Genomic DNA, 10,900 nt, shown 5'->3' with positions numbered 1-10,900 from the left:
GGGGAGTCGGAATATTTAAAAAGAGAGGTTACCTTAAAAACAAGATCACTTATTCAATTTGTCTGATTTATTTTTAAGGGATTGCTTGGGTATGATATGCTTGAGTGAAAGATCCTACACCCGGATCTAGTGTACCTTAGGTAAGTAGCAAGAGATCATCGCGATTGTCCGGCGTATACTGGAATGGTCAAAATGATGGCTACGGTTAATGTGGCACTTTGGATGTCCTGATGTTCCTCATGTTAGTTGAGGAAATATTTGGCATTCGCGTGGTGTCATAAAAGCATTAACCAGACCTTTAGAACCCTAATTGACTCATACTGGCCATTAGAAAGTAGTGAGATAACTGGCTTCGGTTCCGACTGGAGTTGGTTGAGACTCGATACTACACTCTTTGAGATTGGACTTTAGGGAAGCTTCGGTCAACCACTTGGTGTTGCACTGAAGTGGACTTAAGGAAAGGTCAATGATTTGAGATCCTTCTAGAACCCGGTTACTATTCTAAGACAGGTTGAACCAACCAAACTTCAGTGGGGAGGGTATTTACCTATGAAACTCACGCAAGCCTTAAAACCTAGGAATGATTGTTGTGTGACTTGCTTGTGCTTGTTATTTATCTAACAACATGACATCATAACAACATAACATCATAACATCATGGCATTGTACTAACCATTTCAAGGATTTAGGGATTTAACTCTGCTAAAAAAAAAAACAGAAAAAACAAAAACAAAAGCAAAAACAAAAGAGAAAAGAAAAAAAAAAGCTCTTTTTGTTAGTTTATGCAAAGTTAAATCCCGAAAGTCCTTGAAAACATTTCATACATTGCATTGCATCGCATAACAGGTATTCTAAAGGATCAGTGTTCTCACGATTTTCCTATCAAACAGATTCCAGCAGATTCAAACAGATTGAACAATGGCTCTCGAACAAACTGTCAAAGATCTCCAGGCCCAGAATGCTCAATTCCAGGAAATGATGCTGAGCTTATCTAAGGGGCAGGAAGAACTGAAAGCTCTTTTGATGGAGAAGAAGAAGGACCAGAAACCTGTGGGTTACATCAACCCGGGGAGAAGGCTTAAGGGACAGGTTACAGGAGACAAGATTAGAATTCCGAAGGATTCAGAAGAAGAGACCGAGAATGATTCGGAAGATGAGAATCCTAATCTCGTCAATTCTGAGGACGACGACGAAGATTATGAACATGAACAGTACTCTCCGAAGGATGATAAGTACAAGTTGCTGGAAGAACGTATGCTAGCTATGGAGGGGCAGAAAATGCCCGGTCTGGATTTCGAAAACTTGGGTCTGGTCTCTGATGTGGTCATTCCCCGCAAATTCAAGGTTCCCATTTTCACTAAGTATGATGGTGCCTCTTGTCCTCAGATGCATCTAAGGGCTTATGTGAGAAAGATTCAGCCGCACACTACTGATAAGAAACCGTGGATCCATTTCTTCCAAGAGAGTCTGTCTGGCACACAGTTAGAGTGGTATTATCAGCTTGAGAGCTCTAACATCCGCACATGGACTGATTTAGCAACAGCTTTCTACAAGCACTACCAGTATAATTCTGAATTGGCACCTACTCGGCTACAGTTGCAGAATATGACTATGGGATCTAAAGAAAGCTTCAAAGAATATGCTCAAAAATGGAGAGATTTGGCTGGCAGAGTCAAACCCCCCATGACTGATCGAGAATTAGTGGACATGTTCATGAGCACACTGACCGGCCCATTCTACAGCCATCTATTGAGAAGTTCCTCATTGGGTTTCACTGAACTTATATTAACAGGTGAACATGTTGAAAGCGGCATTCGAAGTGGAAAGTTACAGGCGGCTACCTCTGATCCGCCTGAGACTCCTAATGTCATCACTGCTCCTCTGCCTGATCAAGATGAGACTGTCAATGCTGTGGAAGATACTGATAACGATTATGACCTGGATAGCTGGATCTACCCAACAATTGGTGGCGGACTCAATAATTGGAAGGCTGAAGACACTATCCCGATCTCCTTTAGGCAGGAGTAATTGTTATTGTCCATTTAGTATTGCAAATTTTTAATTTTTCAACTGAACTTCTTAAAGCATTGTGTTTATGCCCGGGGCACAATAGCTAATTTGTTAAGGGTTTTGTCATTTTCATAAGCATATTCATATTCAATAAATCAATGGACTTTTTGCATTCAAATATTGCGCTCTTTATCTTTCCTGTCATTTTTCAAACAAGCTATGTTTTCTTGCACACACTCACGTAACAATTTGCCGATCCATATCCACTCTGGATCCTGTTGGTAATGACTCTGCTACTGTTCATTATGACTTTGAAAATCCGATCTACCAAGCCGAGGATGGAAGTGAGGAAGATTGTGAAGTCCCTGGAGAACTTGCCAGACTGGTACTACAAGAAGAAAAGACCATACAGTCGCAAGAGGAATCAATTGAAATTGCAAATCTGGGTACTGAAATAGACAAGAAAGAAGTCAGAGGTTTCTGGGGACACTTGAATTACATTGCCCGATTCATTCCACACTTGACTGCTACCTGCAAACCCATCTTCAAATTACTAAAAAGGAAAAATCAAGAGATGGTATGGAATGATGAATAACAAAATCAGGAAATATCTCCAAGAACCTCCAATTCTGATGCTACCAGCTGAAGGAAGACCTCTAACTATGTATTTGACCGTGTTAGAAAATTCAATAGGGTGAGCTGGAGCAACATGACGAGTCTGGTCGAAAAGAGCATGTCATACACTGCCTTAGCAAAAGGTACCGACTGTGAAACAAGATACTCACAGCTCGAGAAAGCTTGCTGCGCTTTGGCTTGGGCTGCTCGCCGACTAAGACAGTATATGTTGAATCATACCACTTTATTGATTTCTAAGATGAATCTTATCAAATATACATTCGAGAAACCTGCTGTCTCCTGAAAGAGTTATCACTGATAATGGTACTAAATTGAACTCTGCACGCAGTTCAAAATAAAACACCATAACTCTTCTCCGTACCGGCCAAAGACGAACGGCGCCGTGGAGGCTGCTAACAATATCAAGAATACAACGGTAACATACAAAGACTGGCATGAGATGTTACCTTTTGCTCTTCATGGTTACCGCACTTCGACAGGGGCAACCCCTTTCTCTTTAGTCTATGGAATGGAAGCCGTTTTACCAGTAGAGGTTCAGATTCCCTCTCTAAGGATCATGAAAGAGGCGGGCTTAGACGAGGACGAATGGATTCAGACTCGACTCGATCAGATACATTTGATTGATGAGAAGAGACTTGCGGCTGTATGTCACGGGCAGATATATCAGAAGCGCATGACCAGGGCATTCAACAAAAGGGTCAAGAGACAAGTGTATCAAATGGGCGACTTGGTGATAAAGCGTATCATCCTACCACAAACTGATCCCAGAGGCAAATGGACTCCCACATACGAAGGGCCATTTGTAGTTAAAAAGGTATTCTCTGGTGGAGCCATGATACTTGCTACAATGGATGGCGAAGATTTCCCGCATCCCGTGAACGCGGACATAGTTAAAAAATACTACGCATGAAAGAGACCCGCTAGATCGACGTATCTAGGCAAAAGTAAGGGCATCCCGGCGAACCAAAAGGGTTCGGGCAAAAATTAGGGATATATAAAAAATGTACACCCGGCAAGTCGAAAACCTGAAAAGGCGGCTTGGGCAAAAAAGGGTATCCTGGTGGACTGAAAACCTGAAAAGGCGGTCCAGGCAAAAATTAGGGATTAAAGCGTATGACTATGTCCCGTTCTCAGTCAACTTTATCCAAGTTCGAGGGACTGACCAAGCCAATCACTTCTATCCGACAGCAAGGGATGAGATGCTCGAAGACATAATGACAGTAGTAGGCTTAAAATCAATAGGACTTCTTCCACATAGCTTTCTCTTTGTTTTCGACAATTTCCTCTTACTAGGATTTCTGTCTCCTTGTACACAAATTGCCTGTTTATAGGCCTCCTTTCAAAATCAATACAATCCTCTTTCAAAAAAAGATGCTTTTGTTTTTACTTTTCTGTTTTGGTTGCGTAAATGTCCATTGATTTAATTTGAATTAATATGTGCATTTGAATATGACTGATGTTTACCAAAAATACATGCATAGAATAGCAATAGCAATTACTACCCGACTTCAGGATCAAGGAAAAGGTCTAATCATGCTTCCAATGAATCCGCTACCAAGTCTCTCCCCCAACAAGTCTGTTATTCCTCAGAAGAAATTAGCAGTATTCCCCGGCACAGCCAGTTACTCCCCAACAGAGGTCGGCATCATCAGACAGATTGATCATCTCATCCATCCTCAGCCAAGATCTGTGGAATATTTCTACCATCAGACAGAATCAAGAACCCCCTGCCGAGAAAGGGCCATCGACACAAATGTCTCACATCAGTAGATGGGGATTTATTTTCCCCAGTAGAGTCCCCAAGCAGAACTTCTCATACGCATAACTCATTCATTACATCATTTCACAGCATACGCATGCATACAACATTCGCATTTATTTTAGCATAACACGAAACATCTCATGCATCATGACATAGCATGAAGCTAACTTTTTCTTTGCAGGTTAATTATCCTCCTGATATAGTCAAAGTAGAAGGTTCATTCAGACAGACACCTTTATCAATCACATTCAAGATTCAGATACATATTTCAAATACAGTTCATGGGAACATTCATTCTGACAACACTTCGATATCCTCCTAACGATGGCATCTCTAAGCCCATCCCAGACATTTATTGCAAGTACAACATATACAGGTTATCAGATACAGCCTAACGTACGGTTCATTCTGATTCAGCCCAACATATGACTTCTTCAGCAACTCCAATGCGGTCTAACGTACGACCCATTTGGACCTTCAAATCCTCAGATGCTGCCTAGCGTATGGTACATTCAGGGGTGTAGTCTAGCGTACGACTACTTTCTTCTTCGGATACAGCCTAACGTACGGCTCATTCTGCAACTCAGATACGATCTAGCGTACGATCCATTCTGAACTCCAGCAACTCCAACGCGGTCTAACGTACGACCCGTTTGGATCTTACAACCCTCAGATGCTACCTAACGTACGGTACATTTCTGAAGTGTAGTCTGGCGTACGACTACCGCTTTCATCATCAGATGCGGCCTAACAGACGACTCATTCTGCGACGGTCTAACGTACGACCCGTTCGGATGTCCATCCCCTCAGATGCTACCTAACATACGGTACATTTCTGAAGTGTAGTCTAACGTACGACTACCCCTTTCGTCATCAGATTCAGCCTAACGTACGGCTCATTCTGCAACTCAGATACGATCTAGCGTATGGTCCATTCTGATCCTTTATCCCCAACAGCATATGACACACTCCGACTCCCCAGCGAAGTCGGCAGCCTAATGGATGACTCATTATACGGTCTAACGTACGACCCAGTGTGGCACCCATGTCTTCAAATTGGCCTAATATACGGCGCGATCTGAAGCTTTCGTCATCAAACCTCTCGGATGGCACCTTTAAGCCCATCTCCATCAAGACCAACTGTCGATTCTCAAGTGCAAATTTTTGGGGCATTCTAGTGTTCAATAATCTTCCACCTCCAGACCACGAATGACATACACGCCATCCTAACTCTCTCGGTTCAAGAATATTGAACAGGGGCAGCTGTCATACCCCAAAAATTACCCATCATTTTTTCTAAAAAAAAAAAAAAAAAAAAAAAAAAAACGAAAAAAAAAACGAAAAAAAAAAAAATTAATTAATTAATTAATTAATTAATTAAATAATTAAAATAAATAAATAAAATATAACAAATTATTTTGGACTTGGGTCTCCCTCATTCCAAGCCCATTACCCACGAAATTAGTCTATAAATACTGAAGTTCCAGTAGAGAAAAAAGACACTTGGAGTTACACTGGGAGATTCACTGAAAAAAAAAGAGGAGGAGAACAGAGAAGAACGAATAGAAGTTTTGGCATAGGAACCCTGCCTACCCGGAGAATTCAGAGTAAAGAAACCCTGAAGGCAGCCCATCTGCACCGAAGCCATCGCCGTCCAATTCCCGCTGCCTAACTTATTCCGATACTACAAGGGGTCAATCCCTTCAACCTTGAATTGGCAAACAGGTTTGCGTATCTCTATTGTTTATACTTTCAATTGGCCATATCTACATATATAATGCATCATGATTAAATGTTGATATATAATTTGCTTTCGTATGGGAATTTAAATATGCCTGAATACCCTGAATGTTTGACCATGTTATTCCTGTGATAAAATGCCATAAAATTCAAAGTTCCTAACGTGGGGCTGTTTTCAAATTCAAAATCTGTGGCCTATTCTGTGTTTTTTTATGTTTTATCATAGCCATGCATTATTCATCCTATCCTATTTATTGTTGTGATATTTCTCCGGTGTAATCTTCGATTGCACCCTGATTTGGTGTTCTGACATGTTTCTTTTTTTGAGTTTCGTAAAGGTTAACATATCCCAGGAAAAGGTTATTGGCTAGGTATTCCACTTTATTTGTGGGATACCCTTGTGGAGTTTCACCCTAAATTAATTTTTTAATGTATTAATTTCTAATGTATTAATTTTTTAATATATTATTTTTAATAATTTTAATGTGGAGTTTCATCCTAATTATATAATTAATTGTAAAACTTTGCCTTTGAATAAGTGATCTTGGACCTCTCTTTGTTGCCTTACGATTACGATATTACGGTCATGTCCCGCGAACGTGGGGATACCCTTAGCAAAGACCCTTCGGTTAAATCATCATAAAATAAATTATAGTCCCTCGGATGTTGCCTTCGAATATACAACTTTGTCCCTCGATGACCCTCCGATGTTGCCTACGGTTAAAAGATGATAGTCCCTTCGAATGCTAAGGTATCCTCGTAACTGTTGCCTTCAATGACTAATCGATGACCCTACGATGACCCTTTTACATCCAAAGGATAAAACTACTTATTTCTCAATAATAAGGACAGTTTTACCCTCATAAGGATAGGAAATACTCATAAAGACCTTGGGTCGGTATAACTCTTAATTGCTGGCTCACAACCTAAAACATTTTTTTCACACCTCACACCTTTCAAAATACCTTCAGAAAATCACCACTTGGTATACATTCATACTAGAATCATTACCGAGTTATATTTTTCTAAACAATTTTCAAAACTAAACGAGATAATCACTTTGTATACATTCATACAAGAATCATTACAAAGTTAAATTCTCTTTTCAAAACAATTTTTCTAAACAATTCACAAACACTTTTTTTTTTTAAATAATATAAGTGATCGAGCAGTTAAGAGCCCATGGATAACCATGGATACAAAGGGTGCTAACACCTTCCCTTTGTATAATGTACCTCCCGAACCCAAAATCTAAATTAAGGTCTTTCCTGTTCTTTTCCACCTTTCCTTATTGGATAAAAGAAAAGTCGGTGGCGACTCTTGCTAACCGCGACATTGCGATTAAAACCACAAAAAAGTCCAGTTCACCGTATGACACCTTCCTTGCATCCAAAGTATAAACTCGACCAATGCTCCTCCCCTACATCTGATTCTTATTCTGAGGACATTCCCTAGACATGTGTCCCTCCCTCTAACAAGTAAAACACCTAATTCCACTTACAACACATCTTCCAAAATGAAACTTCTTACATACTTGACATTGATGAGGTTGGTTAGGTATTGTATGTTGCACCTTTTTTCCCTTGAAAGCTTGAGATCTAGGCCTAAACTGGCTACCTGGCCTCCCTTGGTCTCTCTGTCCACTCCTATACTGATCCATTTCTTCTTGAACTTTCTTCAAACTATTCTCAGCCATATAACATTGCCTTAACAATTCATCATAAGAAGTGAATTCCCTTTGAGATACACTGTGAGAAATTTCACCCCTTAGACCAAATAGAAACTGATCAATCTTCCACCTCTCATCAGGTGCGTACGCGGCCTACCTAGAATAAGCAGCCATATCTTCGAACTTCTCAGCATACGCAGCTACTGACATAGTACCCTATCTAAGCTGCTGAAACTCAAACTCTTTCTGAGTCCTCAAAGAACTAGGAAAATACTTATCCAGGAAAATAGTCTTAAAATACTCCCAATCCCTAGGTACTCCTTGATTGGTCATAAGAGTCGAAACACTCTCTCACCATCTCACAGCTGGACCCTTCATCATGTGAGAAGCAAACACAACCTTATTTTCTTCACTACAATGCACTATCTGAAAAATCCTTTCCATGTTGGTTATCCACTCCCGAGCCTTCACAGGATTCAACCCACCATGGAATTCAGGAGGATCCATGCGAAAGAAATCTCGGAAACTACCATATGCAGCTTCCTGTGGAACCCCTTGAGAATGCAAACCACCATTTCACTACTACATCATTTGTTGCATGAGTTGGTTCTGTTGCTGTTGCATCTGTTGCACAAACTGAGGCCATTGAAAACCTTCACTACCACTTGGCGGTTCAGAGTCTGAATTCTGGGTTCTGGGTCTACTACGACCTCTGCGTCTGTCAGCCATGATCCTGAATGTCATATAAATAGGATTAAGTTGACCAGGCTCAATATTATGAATATAACACCAAGGACAATGATGACAACCCACATATGAGGTAGAAAGAAATACTTATAATATTTCATGGCTAGGTCGAGGATACGACCTGCTCTGATACCAACTGTAACACCTACATATAATATATGTCTAGAATACATATTATACATAGTGTAAAACTGGTACTGAAATACATAAGCGCCTAGCCGAACAGTGTACATATACATATATACATGCCAAAAAGAAACATATTATGGCACAAAATATACACAAAAGTGCCCAAAATAAAATAACTAAATCTAGATCACTAAACAATGATCCCAAAATATATGCACAGCGGAGTAACCATCAGCCATCAAGTAGGCAAGACATCACCCTATCTTGCCCTTACCCTTCTCCTGCTCAGAACCACCGGAAAAAATAATCAACAACATGGGGTGAGATAATAATCTCAGTGGTTTCCCTATCTTATGGGTCCACTCGGCTCTACATGGTGTTTTAATTAATATTCAACTCAAGTCAGCAAGGGAACAAAGACTTGAGTGATGGGGAAACTAACTCGCAATGTATGGAAACATGCACCTGAGTTCTCACAACTCAACCACGATCATTATTCAGATCATGACACATCAATTCCCGAATGAGCTTACGTCTAAGCCAGGCCCGATTCATGCATGCTCGTATGGTTCGACTTCCATGGTGGATATCATGTTCCCCTATGGGACTTGAACCCACTTTTAAGAACCGTCACTCGTATGGGACTCGAACCCACTTTGAGTCTCTTTCACTGTATGGGGCTCTAACCCACTCAGGTGTCCACCTTTCCCCCATGTCCACCATGGTTGGGACTCAAACCCAACTGAGGCTCAAATCATCGGTCCCACATCCCAATGCTTACTCATCTAAGCATACCAAATAGATATGTGTACCATCACAGAAAACACACATTCTGAATACATGATCGGTTTCACAAATCATCGGTTCCACGAACCATAACAAGATCCATCAATCATAGGTGACTTCATTCACCATAATACACAAACAATAACATGGCGTGTTCCATACAATGCGTCTCATTCTCAAACACAACAACCATTCGTCCACGTCCTCTACATAAGCGTCGTACGAAATGAATAACGTATTATCATATTATCTAGGTTATAAACCTAACTCATGACCTAATTTCAATCCTAGGTTAACTCACTAGATTCATCATGTAATTTTCACCATTAGCATGTATTCAACATAAGCATAGCATCACAATTGATTAATGGTTGGAAGAATGCATTTAAGAACACTTAAGAAATGGATTTTGAAGTTTTTAACATAAGTCAATCGATTGGTTGGGGAAGCCCAACCGATTGGTTCCTCTCACATTTCTGTGTTTCAAAATTTGCTGAGGATCAATCGATTGATCCTGAGTGTCAATCGATTGGCTCACTAAAAATTTTCCATTGTTCATATACAGAAAATTTGTGCAATCGATTGGTCCTGTAAAAATCACATTTTTCTGCAAAACAAAAGGTTGTGAAATCGATTGATGACAGGGACCAATCGATTGGTCCACTTACATTTTCACATTTCCAATTCACAGAACACCATATCCTCTGTTATTCCATTTATAACAAAACACCACTCCTTCTTCCAACAAAACTCATCATACTACATGTTATTATACACATATAAATCAAGGATTCCAAGCTCATAATCACAAGGATTTCAAGGTCATAATCATAACCAATCATTTTACCACAACCATAACAAATCATGTTATCATAACAATCATAAGAACACATCAAGGCACATGTTCATGGAAGTCAACAGGAGCAAGAAAATATTCATCATATAGCATTGGTTTTCATGATTTGTCTATAATTCTACAACCCTAATCCTCCAGAAATCTAGGGTTTCTAACTAGAACCCACCTTAAGAAATTAAAGAGGAGAAGTTGTTGAAGATGAGATGAGGATGAAGATGATGGTGTTGGTTCTAAGCTTTCCTTCTTCTTCTTCTTCACTAGCTTGTTGTCTCTTCTTCTCTTGAGACTATTCTTTCTCTCTACCCTTCCTTTTTCCTTCCGATGGCTCTACTGATAAATATTCACAAGGCAAGTGTGTTGTAACATGTGGTGGTGAGTGAGTCAAAGCTAGTTGCAAGTGGCCATCATGATTTGTGTGGTTAGTAAGTGGTAGAAACAAATATCTCAAATGGCACCAACCATAATATTTGTTCTACCAGAGATATTGACCCATTATTAGTGTTACCAAAATGTCCCAATTAATATTAATTAAGTCAGCCTGAACTCATTATTTACTCTATTTATC

The sequence above is a fragment of the Lathyrus oleraceus genome, chromosome 2, assembly GCF_024323335.1.
Source record: "Lathyrus oleraceus cultivar Zhongwan6 chromosome 2, CAAS_Psat_ZW6_1.0, whole genome shotgun sequence".
Taxonomy (NCBI): Eukaryota; Viridiplantae; Streptophyta; class Magnoliopsida; order Fabales; family Fabaceae; genus Lathyrus; species Lathyrus oleraceus.
Note: the sequence above shows the minus strand (reverse complement) of the source record.